General features: G+C 40.6%; 1 pseudogene; it reads right to left on the minus strand.

Moving 5' to 3' along the window:
- LOC120566807 overlaps positions 1-23133 on the minus strand; it is a 98793-nt pseudogene that overhangs the window by 39598 nt on the left and 36062 nt on the right.

Consider the following 23133-nt stretch of genomic DNA (forward strand, 5'->3'; position numbering starts at 1 on the left):
TGCACAGAGTTTGGTTGGTGACTGTCAGACAGAGATGGGGACTCGAGTCTGAGACTCGGACTCGAGTCGCACTTAAGTCGCACAAACAGCTGACTTCAGACTTGACTCGGACTCGACCTAAAAGACTTCAGACTCGAGCTTCGAGACTCATCAACAACATGTTTTCATGCAATTGTTGCTTTTTAAATCTCAATTTAGTCATGTATTTCTATTTTCTTTTATTGGCACATATACGTTGGGGAAACGTATGGCGAGCTGCATGTTCCCTGCCCTTTGCCATAATGTGCAACATAACACATGCGGTATGCATATATGCACCTACATCAAAAAAATGCATTGACGATGGCGACACCAATTCCTCCTGGAGTTGTGCCTTTTGTCATTAGTTTTGCTTTCATTAACTTGGTAAACAGTGGCAGTAAGAGAACAGCTACATGCAAGGTGTGTGGCACCAAGATAAATGATGCCGGATCAACAATGTCAAACTTCATCAGGCATCTCTAAACGCTCCCAAATAGGTCAGTCACTCACACACTAACGTAAAAGAGAAGTTCTATTTAGCATATATCGTCACAGGTAACAAGCTAACCATCGCAAAGTCTTGTGCTAATGCTGGGAACAGGCAAATTATATCTTTATAGTTAGTAGTTGCTGAGTGTCAGACATCCATGGTACACAGGAGGGGGGGACGCACGGACGCTGTGTCGGGGGGGCAAACTCATATGATGCGTAATTGATCCCGTGGGTGATTTGTAGGCTATTAAGTGAACAAGGTGTACCCGGTCCACCAAACGCTGGGCCATCTTGACTGTCTTAATTCTGCACATATTTGTGTTACTGTAGTCCTATTTACTATTTCATTATTTCATCCATGCGTGGCGCAGCCCTAACCCTGCCGTGGAGACCCTGACCTCACTAACCTCTCCTCCTCTGAGTCAGATCTCCCTCACGCTGGACTCAGTTTCACTGAGCGTACTAACACTTAGAAAATAAATGGCATTACATCAGTGAGTTCAAACTGCTTATCGTGCGTAATTTGGACTGATACTGAGATGCATGTTGTTCTGTAACTGGTGTGGCGCTGCCACTATTCTCTTGATTTCCACTTCGACATTAGACTTTTTTTTGAGTGAAAGAGACGTTACATTTAGCATATATCATCACAGGTAACAAGCTAACCATCGCAAAGTGTTGTGCTAATGCTGGGAACAGGCACATTGTATCTTTATAGTTGTATCCATATGATGTGACAGGCTTAGGTTAATATTTATAATAATAAGGGTTAGAGGGTGTGTTAACTAGACCCCATAAAGTTATCCTACAACTGATTTTGATACTGTACTTTATGGATGGTAGCTACAGGACATGCTTTGAATTCATAACATTTAACAATACAGTGTTAGGGACAGATGACTTGAGACTTGACTTGAACTTGCCCCTCAAAGACTTGAGACACGACTTGGACTTACAAAAAATGACTTGTGAACATCTCTGCTGTCAGATAAACAGAAGTGGATTCTCCTTCTTTAACTTTGCTGAAACTATAAACTTTAGGATTTCCTCTCCGGGTCTCTGACCGAAGGATTGGGAGGATTTCTCTCTCTGTTGCCGTGGAAACGACCCAGAGGTCAGTTTCAGTTTCACACCGTCAGTCAGCGGCTCGTAGATTTCTGCAGACAAAAGAAACGCTGCTCTCTGGAGACACACACGTCTCCGGTCCCACACACACAAACACACAGATGCACACACACACACACACACACACACATACATACACACAGACTCACACATAAACACACAGATGCACACACAGACACACACACACAGACAGACAGACACACAGACACGTGGTACCTTGATGGGTTTCAGGAAGTCCAGGTTGTTGAGGAAGATCTCCTCAGCGTGGTCCAGCCAGCTGGCCGGCTGGTCACAGATCACTTTCTCTACCTGCCAGGACGCCCAAGGGTCTGAGATCGCCACAAAGTCCTTCACGGTGTGCTCGCCCTTCCTGGGACACATGTCCCTCAGGTGGACGCCAAAACCCTTCAGGAGCACCTGGGATGGACGGAGAGAGACCGGGGTCAAAGGTCATGTTCAGTATCATCCATCTGCTGTTAACTCTTCTTCTTCATTCTGTCTTCCAGTTTCTGTTCTCTTCTCTCAGGTCTCAGTCACAGCGTTTACAGTTTATTATATTTGGGTTCAGGCAATTCTCCCATTTCTCAAACGCCACGTAAAGGCAATGAGTCTGTGTTACCTTATAGGACAGTTATTTCGGACAATTTGATAAAGAGAAATGTATGCTTGAATAAATGAAACCCAATTAACCAAACTGATCGTGTTCAGACAGACAGACGGCGTGCTGACCTTCTCCAGGTTGACGTTGGCGTCTTTGATCAGTGGGATGTCGTTTTCATAGAGTAGTTTAGAGTTTCTCAGGAACGTGGACAGAGTCTCGCCGTCCCGCAGGAAGTCCTTCAACTTGAAACCTGAAGAACAGAAAGAAGACTAAAGTTTATCTTTAGAGAAACCAAACATCTGCTAAAGCTCAGAGAAATCTCTATCACCTCAGAATATTATCGCCGTTCTGCTACAAAAACAACCGTTTAAAAAACATATTAACATGCAAATGAATGTAATGAATAAACCCTCCTCTGTGTGTGTGTGTGTGTGTATGTGTGTGTGTGTGTGTCAAGGTTATAATCGTTAACGAAAACGAATGAAATAACAAAAACTAGGAGTGGAAAAAACGTTGTCGTTAACTGAAATAAAAATAAAAACAAGGCATTACAAAAGAACGATAACTAAACTAAAACTGTAATGTCTGTTTCCAAAACTAACTAAAATAAAATAAAATAATCCAAAGTAAATAAAGTAAATGTCCATAGTTTTCGACTTTGTCAGTGTCTTTCATATACTGTATCAAATAACGTTATATCTTTCAGAGTTGATATTTCCGACCATAGACTTGTTTTATTCAGTCTATGCCGTAGACATGTTTAGTTTACGACGTCAAATTGAACACAACATAGTCTGTACTCCTCGCCTGGCATCATGGCAGAGTCCTATTTGATTATGACTGTGTCAGATAAAAGCAAGTACCTCGCAGTGGAAGGTGGTAAAATATGTGGACAATTTATTATAGGGAAAAATCCCACAAATTTGAAAGTACATTTGAGAAGCACGCACAAGGAGGCTAACCTAGCTTACCGTAACAAGGTAAAGGAGAATGCAAAGCCCCCTTTCCTCCAAAACAGAAGCTATAACCCCAGTACAGGGCATGGATGTATGGGTACAGGACATGGCAGCATGACGGAGACAACCGTAGGACAGAGAAGACTACAGAAGACCCGATAGCTGCTGGTTAGTAAATACGCAGGAAGACCATAAGCGTGAGGAAGCGGGGGTTAATCTGTTTATCAAACCACATCAGCTTCCAGCTGAGATGGTGCAGTATGTTGTCAGCTGTCTGGATCTCAGTGTACATGAAGTGTCCAACATATTCACTGTTAATTAATGTTGATGTCAAGTACAACATAGAAATGCAGTATTGTATGGCTATTCAACTGCAATGATTTGCAATAGAGCTGCAGCACATGCATCTAATGCTGGGCAGTCCAAGTCATTGAGTAGCCTAGTTCCTTTTGAGATGGTTCATCTAAATGTGTTGACCCTCAAGAGTTTATTTTTAATGTTTTTTTCTCAGATTGAGCTCCCTGATACTCTGACAGCAATGTCATGTGTGGCTCAACAATGGGTTGAATACATGCTGTTCATGTCTGTCTTCTTTAGTCTGCTGGCTATTTAGGGTTTTTCACGTACACATTTTGCACTTACTGCTGCGTCTTGTGTAGACTGTTTACATATCTGTGCTCATCATCATATGTACATTTTATGTACTGGTGTTATTGTTGAATACATTGTGAATACATATTTCTAAAATTGTATGATGTTTTTGTTGAGTTATGATTACACAATACTTTTTCTGACTTTTTTAATCTTGCCCCAGACAAATAACCGCTATTACAAAAAAGACAAAAACTAATAAAAACAAAACTAAAACTAAGCATTTCCACAAATTATAGGTTTTTACAATCACTTTGCTATTAATTTCAGAACCTTGATGTCATTTTCAAAACTCTAGACACAAAACTCAAAACGGTCATCACTTGTAACACAGGCTGTCCAATGTTCAAAACATTGCATTGTACATTCATATCTTTAAAGAAATATTGCACTTGCACAATCATTGGTTCAAAAAACTAATTGATAGTGAAATACCATTGAAACATTACATTAGATCACCCACACACAAGCTACCCATAGTTTCACTGTATCATCGTCCGTACAATCATTAAATATTGTAGTACAAAATAGGAGATACATGTTTCATTACATGTAAATACATCCCTGTAAAACTACTGCCGTAGTAGAGAGAATACTACAGACACAGTCATTGATGGAATCATTGAACAAAATCTAAAATGTATTGTTGAAAAAAATACAGTACAATCACAACATAGGTTGATTTGAATCAAAGCAAAATAATTAGCTACAAAACAGAAAAGAAAAGACAGTAGTACTGTAAAACATCAAATGCAGTGTTCCTCAACTTGCTCGTACTTTAAAAAGCAAAACAAAGGAGTGATTACTGTACTTCTACATCTTCATCAACTCTGTCTTTTTGGCCACAGGTTCTCATCTACATCGCAATCGCAAAACTTCTTGAAAAAACCTTCGGGCATGGCGAACAATGTGGTATGAGTATATATGTACATGTATATATACAGTATATATAAAGTATATATCTCAATCATCAGTAACAAGTTGGCAGAATTGGACAAGCAATTCCAAGGGCCTGCATGCATACAGTGCAGTACTGTCAATACTGTAAATAGTCTCAAAGGTAGTACATGGGAGCATAGAAACAGTGTCTGATAAACAGTAGTACATTACAGTAAAGAAGAATGATGAAATATTACATCCATAGATAATGTATTCTGATTGGTTCATTGGTTCATGACTTTTGTGTCTAGAGCTTTGAAAAATGACATCAAGGTTCTGAAATTAGTAGCAAAGTGATTGTAAAATACTGTAATTTCAAAACCTTGACGTCATTTTTAAAAACTCTGGACACAAAACTCACAACCAATGATCAAAATACACATTTTTCAAAACTCTAACACTTGTTTCAGTTGCTTGGATACAATACACATAAACCAAAGATCATTTGTTCATTTAACAAAGATCAGCTGTTCAGTATGACACAACTTAACATCAAAGTACTACTATTTCAAAAAGCAATTCACACATTACATTTCAGATAATTGTTTATTCATTTCATTACAATCATCTAACTATCAATGGATACAACTTCTCAAAATGATAAGTAACTGTTGCATTACTCTTAATGCATAGTTGTATGGAAACAGACAAACAATATTCCATGTTTAGATCATGAAAGTCTCAAGATAACGAGATTCATTGTCACCAATTAGCGTGGAGCATGAACCAATTAGACTACATGATCTATGGATGTAATATTTCATCATCCTTCTTTACTGTAATGTACTACTGTTTATCAGACACTGTTTCTATGCTCCCATGTACTACCTTTGAGACTATTTACAGTATTGACAGTACTGCACTGTATGCATGCAGGCCCTTGGAATTGCTTGTCCAATTCTGCCAACTTGTTACTGAAGATTGAGATATATACTTTATATATACTGTATATATACATATACATATATTCTCATACAACATTGTTCGCCATGCCCGAAGGTTTTTTCAAGAAGTTTGGCTAATTGCGATGTAGATGAGAACCTGTGGCCAAAAAGACAGAGTTGATGAAGATGTAGAAGTACAGTACTCACTCCTTTGTTTAGCTTTTAAAGGGCAAGCTGAGGAAACACTGCATTTGATGTTCTACAGTACTGTTCTTTTCTTTTCTAGTTTGTAGCTATTTATTTTGCTTTGAGTTTAAATCAACCTATATGTGATGGTATCGTGTATTGTTTTTCAATTCAATACAAGGTTTTGTTCAATGACTCCACACTGTCTCTGTAGTATTCTCTCTACTACTGCAGTACTTTTACAGGGATGTATTGACCTCTAGTACCATAATGAAACATATATCTCCTATTTTGTACTACAATATTTAATGATTGTACAGCGAACCACACGTGAAACAGTTTAAGGGTAGCTTGTGAGTGGCTGATCTTAAGTATTGTTTCAATGGTATTTAACAATATATTATTTTTTGAACCAATGATTGTGCAAGTGCAAGATTTCTTTAAAGATATCAATGCACAATGCAATTTTTTGAACATTGGACAGCCTCAGTGATGATGACCATTGGTCGTTTTGTGCAGTGTTCGAGAGTTTGGAAAAATCCGCACGGTTCTGAAATTAGTAGCAAAGTGATTGTAAAAAACTGTAAACAGTAATACATTACAGTAAAGAATGATGATGAAATATTACATCCATAGATCATGTAGTCTAATTGGTTCATGCTCCATGCTAATTGGTGACAATGAATCTCATTAATTTGAAACTTTTATGCTCTAAACATGGAATATTGTTTGTCTGTTTCCATACAACTATGCATTAAGAGTAATGCAACAGTTACTTATCATTTTTAGTAGTTGTATGGATTGATTGTAATGAAATGAATAGACAATCATTTGAAATGTAATGTGTGAAATGCTTTTTGAAGTAGTAGTACTATAATGTTAAGTTGTGTCATATTGAACAGCTGATCTTTGTTAAATGAACAAATGATCTTTGGTTTATGTGTATTGTATCCAAGCAATTGAAACAAGTGTTAGAGTTTTGAAAAATGTGTATTTTGATCATTGGTTGTGAGTTTTGTGTCCAGAGTTTTGAAAAATGACGTCAAGGTTCTGAAATTAGTGCCAAAGTCATTGTAAAAAACTGGAAAACATAAACTAAACTAGCAAACCCGCTTTAAAAACTAATTAAAACTAAACTGAATTTGAAAACAAAAAGTCAAAACGAAATAAAAATAAAAACTATATTAACCTTGGTGTGTGTGTATGTGTGTCTGTGTGTTTGTGTGTGTGTGTGTGTGTGTGTGTGTGTGTGTGTGTGGCTGTGTGTGTGTGTGTGTGTGTGTGTGTGTGTGTGTGTGTGTGTGTGTGTGTGTGTGTGTGTGTGTGTGTGTGTGTGTCATTTAGTTTTTATCTTCATCCGTTCTGCATTCTGACCCGTTCATAAACAGTCTAAAGAGTCTAAAGATTTCTCTGAGAAACAGAAAGAGCTTCCTGATTCACATATTCACATCGGGAGTCTGGATTATTCAGTTTTATATCTAAATAAAAAAAGAGAGAAGGAGAAGTTGTTGAAGTTTTTTCGAAGTTGAAAGACCTTTGTGTGAAACTTGTGTGATGTCAGCTTGTTAAATGTGAATATGTTGTAGTTTCTTCTCTCATCGGGGAAACTGAAGATCTTTGAGTTAGTGTAACTTTCAGCAGGATTTAGTTAAATCAGTTTAGAGTTTAACAGGAAGTAAACTGTGTGTGGAGGTTTGTGATTGGAGCAGAAGTCTCTGTTGGAAACTGTTCCTCATTTGACCAATCAGATCTAATGGTTTTTAAGTCTATTTCGTGCAACTTTTTTCACAACACTCAGAGCGCTGACTCATCACTAAGACTGTTAGTCTGACGGGAGGAACCGCAGCAGAGCTTCCTCTCTGTTTGTGTTAGACGTTTGATTTATACACTTTGTGGGAGTTTGTTTGTCTCGGTCACAGCCGCCTGTTTAAACTGCAGAAGAAGAAAAGACTTTGTCCACTTGACATTTAAATATCAGACGGGATGATGAGAGGAAAGTTTAACCTGCAGAGGTGTGACAGCGTGAAGCTGAAGACTGTAAAACCCTGAACACACACACCAACACACAGACACACACACACACACAAACAGACACACAGACACACACCCACCCACACACACACACCGACACACAGAGACACACACAAACAGACACACAGACACACACACACACACACACAAACAGACATACACACACACACACACACACTAGGGCTGAACGATTTTTGAAAATAATCTAATTGCGATTTATTTAAAAAATATTGCGATTGCGATTCGATATGCGATTATTTTTTAAGCTCTTTGTCTTCTGTATTAGTCAACAAAAACTAGCAATAAATCATTGTATAGTATGAACTTCACAAGATTAGATAGATTAAACAAGCTGTTCTTTCCTGGAGGCCAGGCCTGTATGTGATGGTGAAATTAGGTGATGCGTGAATTTATATGAATGACATCTTTATTTAACTACTTCAATCCCAGTAGTATATTGAGCACTGACCAAGCCTGGTGGAAACATTCACATGAAAGTCAGAAATAAATCACACTAAAGTGCAGATTGCAGAAATATAAAAACAAATGTGGCTTTACAACACTTAGTAGTATTTAGATTATTTAATTATTATTTACATAGACATATGTAAACATGTGGATTGCATTTTTAAACACTGTCTTTGAACTTTACTAGACAGTTAAATAAGTAAAATATATACATCGGTGTATTTTAACAGCTTAACAGAGAGGAGCTGCCTCCAGCCCCTCCCTCCCCTCATGAAGTTAGCGGTGGCGTGATGAAGCGTCAACGAGCTTCGCACTAGCCTACAGAGAGGCTATCGTTACGTTAGTAGTAGCATGCAGGTGTTGCCGTGGGATTAGCTAACTGTACTAATAAAACCGTTGAAACACCGTGGCCACGCTGCTCTGACAGCTCCCCGAACGTCATTTATCAGAGTCTGGTTGTTACCCCTCTCCGCGGCAGTCTCCTCCGCTCCATATCACACACACAAAATTTAACCTGCAGAGGTGTGACGGCGTGAAGCTGAAGACTGTAAAACCCTGAACACACACACACAGACACACACACACAGACACACACCCACACCCCCACACACACAGACACACACCCATACACACACACACACACACACACACACACACACACACACACACACACAGACAGACAACAGACACACACACAGACACACACACACAGACACACACACACAGACACACACCCACACCCCACACACACGACACACACCCATAACACACACACACACACACACACACAGACAGACAGACAGACAGACAGAGACAGACAGACAGACAGACAGACAGACAGACAGACAGACAGACACACACACACACACACACACACACACACACACACACACACACACACACACACACACACAGGTATGTTATTTAATCTTTGTTGTTGTTTTGGTTCAAAATACGGTGATACAATTTGTCACTTTAAACTACACGAAAATCAGGTGACTGCTTTGAGTTCACTCGTTGACGTGCAGTAGCCGTCAACAGCTTAAAAGCATTGAAAAAGTCTTACATTTTACGCACCGGAGGACCAAGACACAAAGTAAACCCGCCTCTCTGACCGGTACCGGGGGGGGGGGGTTAGCGGTTAAACTGAGCGGAGGATATGATGAATGTGTCGGTGTGTGTTGTAGCCTGGCTGGCCGCTCGGCGCCTTCAGACAAAGCTCAAGCTAACAGGCTAACGGCTTATTAGCTAGCCAAACACCGAGCGGCAACATCTGCAGAGATTGGCTCTGTGAGCGTAACAAACAGAGCGAGCAGCCGCCGGACTCTAACATCTGTTGATCCGTGCAGGACTTCACTGTGAGCGGACTGCTTAGAGACGATGTGACAGGCAGGTAATGTCAAAGGTTATCTGCTACTGTAGCAGACTGTCAGTCTGTTACTTTTACTGTCATTGGTAGCAGAGCTGCAAGTAGCTAGCTAAACGCTGAACTGAACTGTGTGTTTCCAGTGTTAAACACTGCTGCAGGTTTTCATGCACGACTGTTGGTGGTGATCTCCAGAGGTGGAAGACTTACTCAAATCATGTATTGTAGTAAAAGTAGAAAAAACACTGTTGTAGAGTTACAAATGACTTGTCAGTTGCAAGTCCTGCATTCAACCTTATTCCTTAAGTAATAGTACACAAGTATTATCAAAATATACTTAAAGTACCAAAAGTAAAAGTGCTCATTATGCAGTGTAATATAGTTTATTGGATTATATTATAATCCAATAAATTGTATTAAATATGACTGATAATTTGAATAAAATGTTCAAGTAGCCTACTTATAATTATTTTTTAGGGTTTAAAATGTATACAGATTTGACATTTTCCCCTCATACTTCTGTTGGAATGGGTATGAAGTTAGCATTGAATTTCATTTGAAATTATACTAAAAAGGAGGATCCTGGGGGTAACTGTTCCTGTACAAACCATCACAAAAAAGAATTATAAGAATCGTATAGTAGGCCAATTTTGGAACAATATTATAGTAATCTTATAGAAATAGGCTACTATAGGCCTAGTATTTTGGGACAAACTATAAAAGTATTACATTATTTTGAAGAATATTATAAGACTGTAGGCTACTGTAGGAACATTATGGAGGGTAAGTTTATTAAAGAGATAAGTAACCTGGGCTATGACTAATGACTATAGGACCAGATGACGTGATAGGTAAGCATATGAACTAAATGATACACTATAATGATGCCCAACCAGCCAAAATGACATTCAAGACAGCGGTAACGGCACATTTTTTCCATTAGTGTGCTGCCGTGTTCATGAACCAGAACTTCGACAATAAATCAGTAAGTTGCAAGTCAAAAACGTTTTTCAAGGTTGTCAGGTCTTTGTTTGGTACCTGATCCGCTCTTCTGCAGAACCTTCAGAGCCTGAACGAGTTCCTGAAATCCCTCCAGACTTTTATCGTTCTGAATGTACAGAAGAATCTTCTTGGCGTCTGAAAACGTCCGAGAAATTCTGGAAAAACTACAGAATGAACAGTTTAATTAAATATATTTATATAAACAGTATATATATACTGTATATATATGGCAAAAAGCTTGAAAAAAGTGTCAAATTTTGATAGTTCAAAAACGACAAAAGATTGTGGAATATAAATATATATATATATATATATATATATATATATATATATATATATATATATATATATATATATATGACAAAAACCTTCAAAAACGTTACAGAAAAACTCAATAAAAGGAAACAAAACAAAAAAAAACCGGCAAAACGCAAAAGTGTCAAATTTTGGTACTTTAAAAACGACAAAAAATTGGAGAAAAAAAACCCAAAAGGTGACAAAAACATAATGGAGTTTTCAAAATAAAAGTCTCTAGAATGAGTCTCACGTGGAGTTTTCAGAATAAAAGTCTCTTTACATGAAATCGTAAGTTTGATATTTAAAAATCAACAAAAGTGACAAACCATGAAAATGTTCATAAAAAAAACCCTCGAAAAAAAAGACAAATACCTCATGGAGTTTCAGAATAAAAGTCTGAAATTAGTATCACATGGAGTTTCAGAATAAAAGCCTCTGAAATGAGTCTCACATGGAGTTTTCAGAATAAAAGTCTAAAAAGCATCTCACATGGAGCCGTTGAAGTTCCCGACGATGCCTGGAGACTCGCCCGGCGTCGGGCTCCTGAAGCACGGGTTGTTGGCGTTACAGAGGATTCCCTGTAGCCATGGCAACGTGCCGGCCGATGGCATCGCCTTGTTGGGAAAATGACCTCCAGACAGACAAAAATCATAACAGACGTTATATCAGGACACTTTACAGACAAAAACATACTCCTGTACAGGTTATATCTTGGCAAACAACTCCAGCTAATCCACCCACCATACTCCATGTAAATAATCAAGATTTTTATCATCGTAATACATTCAAAGTGGACAGAAACTAAATAAAACTATCAAAAGCCGTCTTGGTTCATCTTTCCACTGTTCCAACAATCAACACTCTGGTTTGGTTGAAATAAACCCTTAATTCACACATTTACATGTGGAAATATGCTGGCTCTATACACGCTAAAAGTCTTGATTATTTACATGGAGTCTGGTGGAAATATGCTGGCTCTATACACGTTAAAAGTCCCGATTATTTACATGGAGTCTGGTGGAGATATGCTGGCTCTATACACGCTAAAAGTCCTGATTATTTACATGGAGTCTGGTGGAGATATGCTGGCTCTATACACGCTAAAAGTCCTGATTATTTACATGGAGTCTGGTGGAGATATGCTGGCTCTATACACACTAAAAGTCCTGATTATTTACATGGAGTCTGGTGGAGATATGCTGGCTCTATACACTCTCTGAGATTCAACTCAAAACCAGATGTTTAAGATGTATCATGTAAAACACGTCCCTGTATCTCCCTGAAACATCTCTCATTATGTCACCATCTTGTGTTACGTATTGTTAGATATTTTGATTAGAAATTAGACAGATATATTTGGTAAGATTGAGTTTTTTTTGCAGTGTACCAGAGGTGGAAGAAGTACTGTAGTTCATAATAATAAAACCATAATATTAAAAGTGTAAACTCAGACTGTAACATGCTGCAAAGCCTGGTACTTGAAGTATTCTTTAATATACAATGGGGCAAAAAAGTATTTAGTCAGCCACCAATTGTGCAAGTTCTCCCACTTAAAAAGAAGAGAGAGGCCTGTAATTTTAATTAAATTCATCATAGGTACACTTCAACTATGAGAGACAAAATGAGAAAAAAAATTCCAGAAAATCACATTGTAGGATTTTTAATGAATTAATTGGTAAATTCCTCTGTAAAATAAGTATTTGGTCACCTACAAACAAGCAAGATTTCTAGCTCTCACAAACTTGTAACTTCTTCTTTAAGAGGCTCCTCTGTCCTCCACTCGTTACCTGTATTAATGGCACCTGTTTGAACTTGTTATCAGTATAAAAGACACCTGTCCACAACCTCAAACAGTCACACTCCAAACTCCACTATGGCCAAGACCAAAGAGCTGTCAAAGGACACCAGAAGCTAAAGACTGAATCTGAAGACTGAATCTGCAATAGGTAAGCAGCTTGGTGTGAAAAAATCAATTATGGGAGCAATTATTAGAAAATGGAAGACATACAAGACCACTGATAATCTCCCTCGATCTGGGGCTCCACGCAAGAGCTCACCCTGTGGGGTCAAAATGATCCGGGGGGAGCTAGTGAATGACCTGCAGAGAGCTGGGACCAAAGTAACAAAGGCTACCATTAGTAACACACTACGCCGCCAGGGACTCAAATCCTGCAGTGCCAGACGTGTCCCCCTGCTAAGCCAGTACATGTCCAGGCCCGTCTGAAGTTTGCTAGAGAGCATTTGGATGATCCAGAAGAGGACTGGGAGAATATCATATGGTCAGATGAAACCAAAATAGAACTTTTTGGTAAAAACTCAACTCGTCGTGTTTGGAGGAGAAAGAATGCTGAGTTGCATCCAAAGAACACCATACCTACTGTGAAGCATGGGGTGGAAAAATCATGCTTTTGGGGCTGATTTTCTGCAAAGGGACCAGGACGACTGATCCATGTAAAGGAAAGAATGAATGGGGCCATGTATCGTGAGCTTTTGAGTGAAAACCTCCTTCCATCAGCAAGGGCATTGAAGATGAAACGTGGCTGGGTCTTTCAGCATGACAATGATCCCAAACACACCGCCCGGGCAACAAAGGAGTGGCCCGTCTAAGAAGCATTTCAAGGTCCTGGAGTAGCCAAGCCTCTCAGATCTCAACCCCACAGAAAATCTTTGGAGGGAGTTGAAAGTCTGTGTTGCCCAGCGACAGCCCCAAAACATCACTGCTCTAGAGGAGATCTGCATGGAGGAATGGGCCAAAATACCAGCAACAGTGTGTGAAAACCTTGTGAAGACTTACAGAAAACGTTTGACCTCTTTCATTGCCAACAAAGGGTATATAACACAGTATTGAGATGAACTTTTGTTATTGACCAAATACTTATTTTCCACCATTATTTGCAAATCTTTTTTTTTAATGAAAAAGATTTTTTTTTCTCATTTTGTCTCTCATAGTTGAAGTGTACCTATGATGAAAACTACAGGCCTCTCATCTTTTTAAGTGGTAGAACTTGCACAATTGGTGGCTGACTAAATACTTTTTTGTCCGACTGTATTTTTAAGACTTAAAACTACATTTACAGGGGCGCAGCTCTGTTGGAAACTGAGACAAAGTTATTGTTTTAAATCCCCAATTTCTCTAATCATGGCTTTACAGCCCTGTTTCCAGTCTTTATGCTAAGCTAGCTAAACCTTTCAGGTTTTTGAGTTATGTAACTGTGTCTGACCTTATTGATCCTGAACACAGCTCTGTGACCTTCAACACATTAATAAACAGCCATAAACTCAGACCTTCCCACCATCAATAACCATTAATACCCAAAGATAATCAGCTACTAACAGCTGACGTTCTTAAAGAGACAGTACGCTCCCATTAACCCTCAGAGAGCACACTTAAAGAGACAGTATGCTCCCTTTAACCCTCAAAGAGCAGACTTAAAGAGACAGTATGCTCCCGTTAATCCTCAGAGAGCAGACATGATGCCGTTAAATCCATCGTTAATAAAAACCAGAACAGTTTTTAAACTCACATTCGTGCTGTTCGTAAGGAGGGTAGTTGAGGCGAACGATGATGAGCATGAAAAAGATCAGGAGCGGCCAGACGATCTCTACCAGGAGCTGAAGCTGAGAGACAGGAAGTGACATCACAAACATCAGTAACACAGAGACGCACGCATGCATTCAATATTCACATTTAACAAGCTGACATCACACAAGTTTGATGTTTTTAACATAAAAAATTACTGTTTAATAGATTATCTAAATAGAGAAAAAATATATTTAAATAGAAATGTTTTCATTTTAACAGTCTGTCTGAATCCATGTTTTTGGGTGAAGAATGACTGTAATGTTGTCAACTACTTTACAAAAAAAGATAGATGACATACACTCTTCATTCTCCACCACACTTCCTGAAATCATCTTACCATCCATCACATCCAGTACTCTTACCTATTTCACCCCTCTATCTCCAAATCAAATTCTTACTTTGATTACCTCTGCCCGTCCAACCACCTGCCCCCTTGATCCTATCCCTTCTCACCTTCTCCAGTCAACTGGCTGTTTCCCCGACTCTCTCAAAGAGGCAAGAGTGACCCCACTACTCAAAAAAACAACACTTGACTCGTCTGAGGTAAATAACTACAGACCCGTTTCCCTTCTTCCATTTCTATCCAAAACTCTTGAGCTTGAGCAAACTCTACCTATCTCCACCAGTACAACCTTCTTGATCCCCACCAGTTTGGCTTCAAGGATGGCCACTCAACAGAAACTGCCCTCCTTGCTGTCACTGAACAGCTTCACATTGCTAGAACAACCTCTCGCTCTTCCGTCATCATCCTTCTGGACCTTTCTGATGCCTTTGACACAGTGAACCACCTCATCCTCATTTTGACACTCCAGAATCTGGGTGTCTCAGGCTCTGCACTCTCATTGCTCACATCTTACCTGGCAGACCGAACCTACCGGGTAACTTGGAGAGGATCTACCTCAGAACCATGCCTACTCAAAACTGGGGTTCCTCAGAGATCAGTCCTGGGTCCCCTCCTCTTCTCTCTGTACACCAACTCTCTCGGCCTATCATTTGCTCGCACGGCTTCTCTTATCATAGCTACGCAGATGACACCCAACTAATTCTTTCCTTTCAGGAGTCTGAAACTCAAGTAGCAGCACGTATCTTGGCCTGTCTGACTGACATTTCTTCTCACACCATCTGAAACTCAACCTTGACAAGACTGAGCTCCTGTCCTTCCAGGGAAGGGCTCTCCTACCCAAGACCTGACTATAACAATTGACAAGTCTGTGGTAGTCCCCACCCAGACTGCTAGAAACCTGGGTGTGACACTTGACGACCAACTCTCCTTCACTGCCAACATCGCTGCAACTACCCAATCATGTACAGTGCCTTGCGAAAGTATTCGGCCCCCTTGAACGTTTCGACCTTTTGCCACATTTCAGGCCTCAAACATAAAGATATAAAACTGTAATTTTTTTGTGAAGAATCAACAACAAGTGGGTCCCAATTATGAAGTGGAACGAAATTCATTGGCTATTTCAAACTTTTTTAACAAATAAAAACTGAAAAGGGGGGTGCAAAATTATTCCAGCCCCTTTACTTTCAGTGCAGCAAACTCTCTCCGAAGTTCAGTGAGGATCTCTGAATGATCCAATGTTGACCTAAATGACTAATGACGATAAATAGAATCCAGCTGTGTGTAATCAAGTCTCCGTATAAATGCACCTGCTCTGTGATAGTCTCAGAGGTCCGTGTAAAGCGCAGAGAGCATCATGAAGAACAAGGAACACACCAGGCAGGTCCAAGATACTGTTGTGGAGAAGTTTAAAGCCGGATATGGATACAAAAAGATTTCCCAAGCTTTAAACATCCCAAGGAGCACTGTGCAAGCGATAATATTGAAATGGAAGGAGTATCAGACCACTACAAATCTACGAGACCCGCCGTCCCTCTAAACTTTCAGCTCATACAATGAGAAGACTGATCAGAGATGCAGCCAAGAGGCCCATGATCACTCTGGATGAACTGCAGAGATCTACAGCTGAGGTGGGAGAGTCTGTCCATAGGACAACAATCAGTCGTATACTGCACAAATCTGGCCTTTATGGAAGAGTGGCAAGAAGAAAGCCATTTCTTAAAGATATCCATAAAAAGTGTCGTTTAAAGTTTGCCAAAAGCCACCTGGGAGACACACCAAACATGTGGAAGAAGGTGCTCTGGTCAGATGAAACCAAAATCGAACGTTTTGGCAACAATGCAAAACGTTATGTTTGGCGTAAAAGCAACACAGCTCATCACCCTGAACACACCATCCCCACTGTCAAACATGGTGGTGGCAGCATCATGGTTTGGGGCCTGCTTTTCTTCAGCAGGGACAGGGAAGATGGTTAAAATTGATGGGAAGATGGATGGAGCCAAATACAGGACCATTCTGGAAGAAAACCTGATGGAGTCTGCAAAAGACCTGAGACTGGACGGAGATTTGTCTTCCAACAAGACAATGATCCAAAACATAAAGCAAAATCTACAATGGAATGGTTCACAAATAAACATATCCAGGTGTTAGAATGGCCAAGTCAAAGTCCAGACCTGAATCAATCGAGAATCTGTGGAAAGAACTGAAAACTGCTGTTCAAAAAACGCTCTCCATCCAACCTCACTGAGCTCGAGCTGTTTTGCAAGGAGGAATGGGCAAAAATGTCAGTCTCTCGATGTGCAAAACTGATAGAGACACACCCCAAGCGACTTACAGCTGTAATGCGCGCAAAGGGTGGCGCTACAAAGTATTAACTTAAGGGGCTGAATAATTTTGCACGCCCAATATTTCAGTTTTTTATTTGTTTAAAAGGTTTGAAATATCCAATAAATTTCGTTCCACTTCATGATTGTGTCCCACTTGTTGTTGATTCTTCACAAGAAATTACAGTTTTATATCTTTATGTTTGAGGCCTGAAATGTGGCAAAAGGTCGAAAAGTTCAAGGGGGCCGAATACTTTCGCAAGGCACTGTAGATACAGTACAGGCCAAACGTTTGGACAAACCTTCTCATTCAATGCTTTTTCTTTATTTTCATGACTATTTACATTGTAGATTCTCACTGAAGGCATCAAAACTATGAATGAACACATGTGGAATTATGTACTTAACAAAAAAGTATGAAATAACTGAAAACCATCCATCGTCAACCACTTATCCCGCGCACAGGGTCGTGGGGGGGCTGGAGCCAATCCCAGCATGCGTCGGGCGAAAGGCGGGGTACACCCTGGACAGGTCGCCAGTCCATCGCAGGGCCGAAATAACTGAAAACATGTCTGATATTCTAGTTTCTTCAAAGTAGCCACCCTTTGCTCTGATTATTGCTTTGCACAATCTTGGCATTCTCTTGATGAGCTTCAAGAGGTAGTCACCTGAAATGGTTTTCCAACAGTCTTGAAGGAGTTCCCAGAGATGCTTAGCACTTGTTGGCCCTTTTGCCTTCACTCTGCGGTCCAGCTCACCCCAAACCATCTCGATTGGGTTCAGGTCCGGTGACTGTGGAGGCCAGGTCATCTGGCGCAGCACTCAATCACTCTCCTTCTTGGTCAAATAGCCCTTACACAGCCTGGATGTGTGTTTGGGGTCATTGTCCTGTTGAAAAATAAATGATGGTCCAACTAAACGCAAACCGGATGGGATGGCCTGTTGCTGCAGGATGCTGTGGTAGCCATGCTGGTTCAGTATGCCTTCAATTTTGAATAAATCCCCAACAGTGTCACCAGCAAAGCACCCCCACACCATCACACCTCCCCCTCCATGCTTCACGGTGGGAACCAGGCATGTAGAATCCATCCGTTCACCTTTTCTGCGTCGCACAAAGACACGGCGGTTGGAACCAAAGATCTCAAATTTGGACTCACCAGACCAAAGCACAGATTTCCACTGGTCTAATGTCCATTCGTGTTTATTGGCCCAAACAAATCTCTTCTGCTTGTTGCCTCTCCTTAGCAGTGGTTTCCTAGCAGCTACTTGACCATGAAGGCCTGATTCGCCTCTTAACAGTTGTTAAAGAGATGTGTCTGCTGCTAGAACTCTGTGTGGCATTCATCTGGTCTCTAATCTGAGCTGCTGTTAACTTGCGATTTCTGAGGCTGGTGACTCGGATGAGCTTATCCTCAGCAGCAGAGGTGATTCTTGGTCTTCCTTTCCTGGGGCGGTCCTCATGTGAGCCAGTTTCATTGTAGCGCTTGATGGTTTTTGCAACTCCACTTGGGGACACATTCAAAGTTGTCGCAATTTTCCGGACTGACTGACCTTCATTTGTTAACATAATGATGGCCACTCGTTTCTCTTTACTTAGCTGATTGGTTCTTGCCATAATATGAATTCTAACAGTTGTCCAATAGGGCTGTCGGCTGTGTATCAACCTGATTTCTGCACAACACAACTGATGGTCCCAACCCCATTAATAAGGGAAAAAATTCCACTAATTAATTAAGTATTACTAATTAACCCTGACAAGGCACACCTGTGAAGTGAAAACCATTTCAGGTGACTACCTCATGAAGCTCATTGAATGTATATATAAGAATGTTTTCAGTTATTTCACACTTTTTTAAGTACATAATAGTAATAAATAGTGTTCATTCATAGTTTTGATGCCTTCAGTGAGAATCTACAATGTAAATAGTCATGAAAATAAAGAAAAAGCATTGAATGAGAAGGTGTGTCCAAACTTTTGGCCTGTACTGTACATGCTGCATAACATCAGAAGAATACGTCCCCTTCTAACACAGAAGGCGGCTCAGGTTCTGGTTCAAGCTCTAGTCATGTCACGTCTAGACTACTGCAACTCCCTCCTTATTGGCATGCATGTGCTGTTCAACCCCTGCAGCTCATTCAGAACGCAGCAGCTTGACTTGTCTTCAGCCTACCCAAGTTCTCTCACACTACACCGCTCCTCCACTCTCTCCACTGGTTACCAGTTGCTGCCTGCTTCTGACACTAGTACTTGCATACAGGGCCACGAACGGATCAGCCCCAGTTTACAGCCAGGACATGGTCAAACCATATACCCTAACCCACCCACTTCGCTCTGCATCAGCCAACCTGCTTGCTGCCCCCTCATAGCAAGGAAGAACTAATCACTCAATGAAATCAGGACTGTTTGCTGTCCTGACTCCTAAATGGTGGAATGAGCTCCCTATTGACATCAGGATGGCCGAAAACCTACGCTTCTTCCACCGAAGGCTAAAAACACATCTCTTCCAACTACATTTCAGATAAACATGAAGAAGGAAAAGAGGGAGAAAAAAGCTGCACTTTGTCTCTTTGTAGTTTGGCTTATTTAAAGCTAATGTACTTGCACTTACTACTTGTTGTCTGGAATTTGCACCTTCAGGGTTGAAAGCACTTAATTGGAAGTCGCTTTGGATAGCGTCAGCTAAATGACATGTAATGTAATGTAATTAATAATGTAGTTGAGAAGAACTGACCATCCGTCGTCGTCTGTAGGTGTAGTTCTTCCACAGCAACAGACCCAGCTGTGTGGAGACGGACATGTCTGCAGCCGTCACTCCGCTTAAAGACTCGCTCTCTCTGCAGAGAAATATCAGATATGATGAGTCATCATACAGCTCATAATACACACACACACACACAAACACACACACACACACACACACACACACACACACACACACACACACACACACACACACCAGACAGACAAAAAGAAACACACAGACACACATACACCAGACTCCATATGAATTATCTCTCAGTGTCAGATTAAGATAAGAAAAGATAAGGTAAGTGTTGAGCTGAATCCTAAAGATGAGCCTCAAAGAACTACACTTCCCAGAGTGCACAAGCAGCAGCCAACCTGCTGCTTGCCTGGTCAGTCATTATCACTGATTTGGATCACCTGTTAAGACATGGAGGTTCTCAGTCATTCAGAAAAACAAACTCCAGAGAGAAGTTGCTCCAAGTTCACTCGTATCTGCTATGTAAATTGGTTGAGGAACACAGTGGTTAATTGATTCTGTGGTAAATGTGCTTGTCCTAAAACAATGTTCCAGTTTGAGAAAGTAAAAGTATAAGATACAAAAGTATAGTAACAAGTTAAAGATATTGTAGTTAATTAGTTTATGAAATTATCTTTTCTTTAGTTTGTGTAGCAGTCTGCAGTTTGTGGATAATTCAGTTAACGATTATTTAAATTGTTTAATTAAATATTTAAACTAAGTTTATTAATGTTTAAAGGTTTAAACTACTTTAAGTTCATTAATATGTTCTAATGTAAGTTAAATTCATTGAATGTTTAATATGTTTAACTAAAATGTTAACATTCTGTTCTCTGTCTTTAAAGGTTTACAACCTAAATCACTGAACAGACCAATCAACTGACAAAGCACAAGCAAAATAAAAGTGATTGAGTTGGAAATTTGAGTTGTCCCTGTGTCCTTTGGATGGTGAACAAGAGTAGGACTTGACAGTTGTAAACCACGCGGAGCGGCCTGGCCCTGAGGATAAACGGCTTCAGATCCAGAAATAAGCTGTCGACGCAGAGGAAGTCAAGATGGTGAAAGATGTCCTGGGGAAGTCGGTCCAGCAGCTAAAAAAGGAGAGGACCACTGCAAAAGGCAGCTTCACCAGACAAGCCAACTTCATTTCAAGAGGAGCAAGCAGCATGCTTCAAGTGGAGTTAAAGGAGGAATTCTCTAAGCTGTCGGACTGCTTCAGAAAGATGCTCGATGCCAATGATGACTACAGGATTGGACTGGAGGCTGACATTAAGACTGAGGATGAGGAAGCAGGTCTTGATGGACAGCAAGAGGCCGACATCAATAGATCTGTAAATGAAGGTGAAACAAAGTTGGCGGAAATAAGAGACATTGTTCAAACAAACCTGTGGTCGAGGTATGGGAGGAGTGAACTGCTTGTTGCAATCCTGGAAGCAGAAAAGAACAATGATAAAGCGGCTGAAGTACCTGTGGAAAGTGCCAATTTGGAGGGCTATGAAGTGCACCTCACTCTCCTGGAAAAGAGAATAAAAGAGGCCGTCTCAGCAATGTCAACATGGGAGAGATGGATCCCTGTAGAATCAAAGGACGAATTAGATGGAAGAGTGAAGGACGTAAGAGCATCCTACCACAGGCTTGAGTTAACCCTTGTGTTGTCCTTTGGGTCCCAGTGACCCGAAGGACAACACAAGGATTATGTGCTTCCGTTTACTTTGTTGAGAATTGCTCTCTAAAACCGGTTTCTTTTAAAGTAAGTAAGTAAAGTTTATTTCTAGAACACATTTAAACACAGTTTAAGCTGACCAAAATGCTGTACAAACAAGAACTAAGGTGCTGTATTAACCCTTGTTTAGAGAGCAATTCTCAACAAAGTAAATGGAAGTACATAATCCTTGTGTTGTCCTTCGGGTCACTGGGACCCGAAGGACAACACAAGGGTTAAGGAAAGCTGAATTTGCCACAGCACGGACGATGCAAGGCACAGGAGTGAAACTACTACCCCAACCGGCAACGTCTATACCAATAGTGAGAATCAAGCCTACCTCTCTACCTGTCTTCAATGGAAGCAAGAGAGAATATCACAGATGGAGGAAAGACTGGGAAAGCCTGCAAAAGCAGGGAGAGCCATCCGGATCACCTGAAGCTAAGAAAATTCAACTCCTGGAGAGTGTGGATGACAAAATCTCAAAAGACCTCAGACTTTCAACCTACGACACCGCCAATGACAGGTTCAGAGTCCTGGAAAACAGATATGGCAACAAGTCAACCATCACAGTGGAAATTCTTGAAGAGCTGGAGAAGATGCCACATGTGAAGGGGAACCAGCCAAGAAAGGTTATCAACCTCATACAGTCAGTGGAGAAGGCCCTAGCAGATCTCACAGAGTTGGGAAACTCTGGAGCCATAGACAACCCACTGGTAATTAAAACCATTGAAAGCAAGTTGCCTGACTTTATTAAAAGAGACTGGTTGATGTTCGTGGTTGAACCCAGAAACAAGGTCACACCAGACAACCACTTTGTCATGCTCTTGAAGTTCCTGAAAAGTCAAGAAGAGATACTAGAGAGACTCGAACAGCTCAGAACTGTGGAGAAGGCGGAGAAAGTAGATCGTTCAGACAAGAAGTATGACAGAAAGATTGCCTCAACAAAAACCACAAAGAAGGAAGATCTTGATGAGGTATGTGGTGTCTGTGGTGACAGTGGGCATAACAACAAAATCTTCTTCTGTAGAAAGTTCAAAAAACTCAAGCTACCTGAAAAGAAAGCTGTATTGAGAAAGCTGGGAGCATGCAGAAAATGTCTTTGACGCCATGATGGAGATGGATACTGCAGAGACACTTTCCTATGCAGAAACAAAGACTGTAAAAGGGAAGGCCGTGCCCCAGACCACCATTTTTTCCACTGCCCAAAAGGAGAAGTCAATAGAGGGGAAGAGAGAGAGTGGAAAGGACAACAAAGGTGAAAGCAAACTGACGGAGGAACAAGAGGAGATCTTGTCTGAACTTTCCCCAGAAATGGCAGATCGATGCAGAAAGGCTTTCACCAACACCAACAAAACCACAGTCACACTCGTTGCTTCAGGCCAGTCTGAGCTGCTGCAGAG

This window comes from Perca fluviatilis, chromosome 10, assembly GCF_010015445.1.
Source record: "Perca fluviatilis chromosome 10, GENO_Pfluv_1.0, whole genome shotgun sequence".
NCBI classification, from domain to species: Eukaryota; Metazoa; Chordata; class Actinopteri; order Perciformes; family Percidae; genus Perca; species Perca fluviatilis.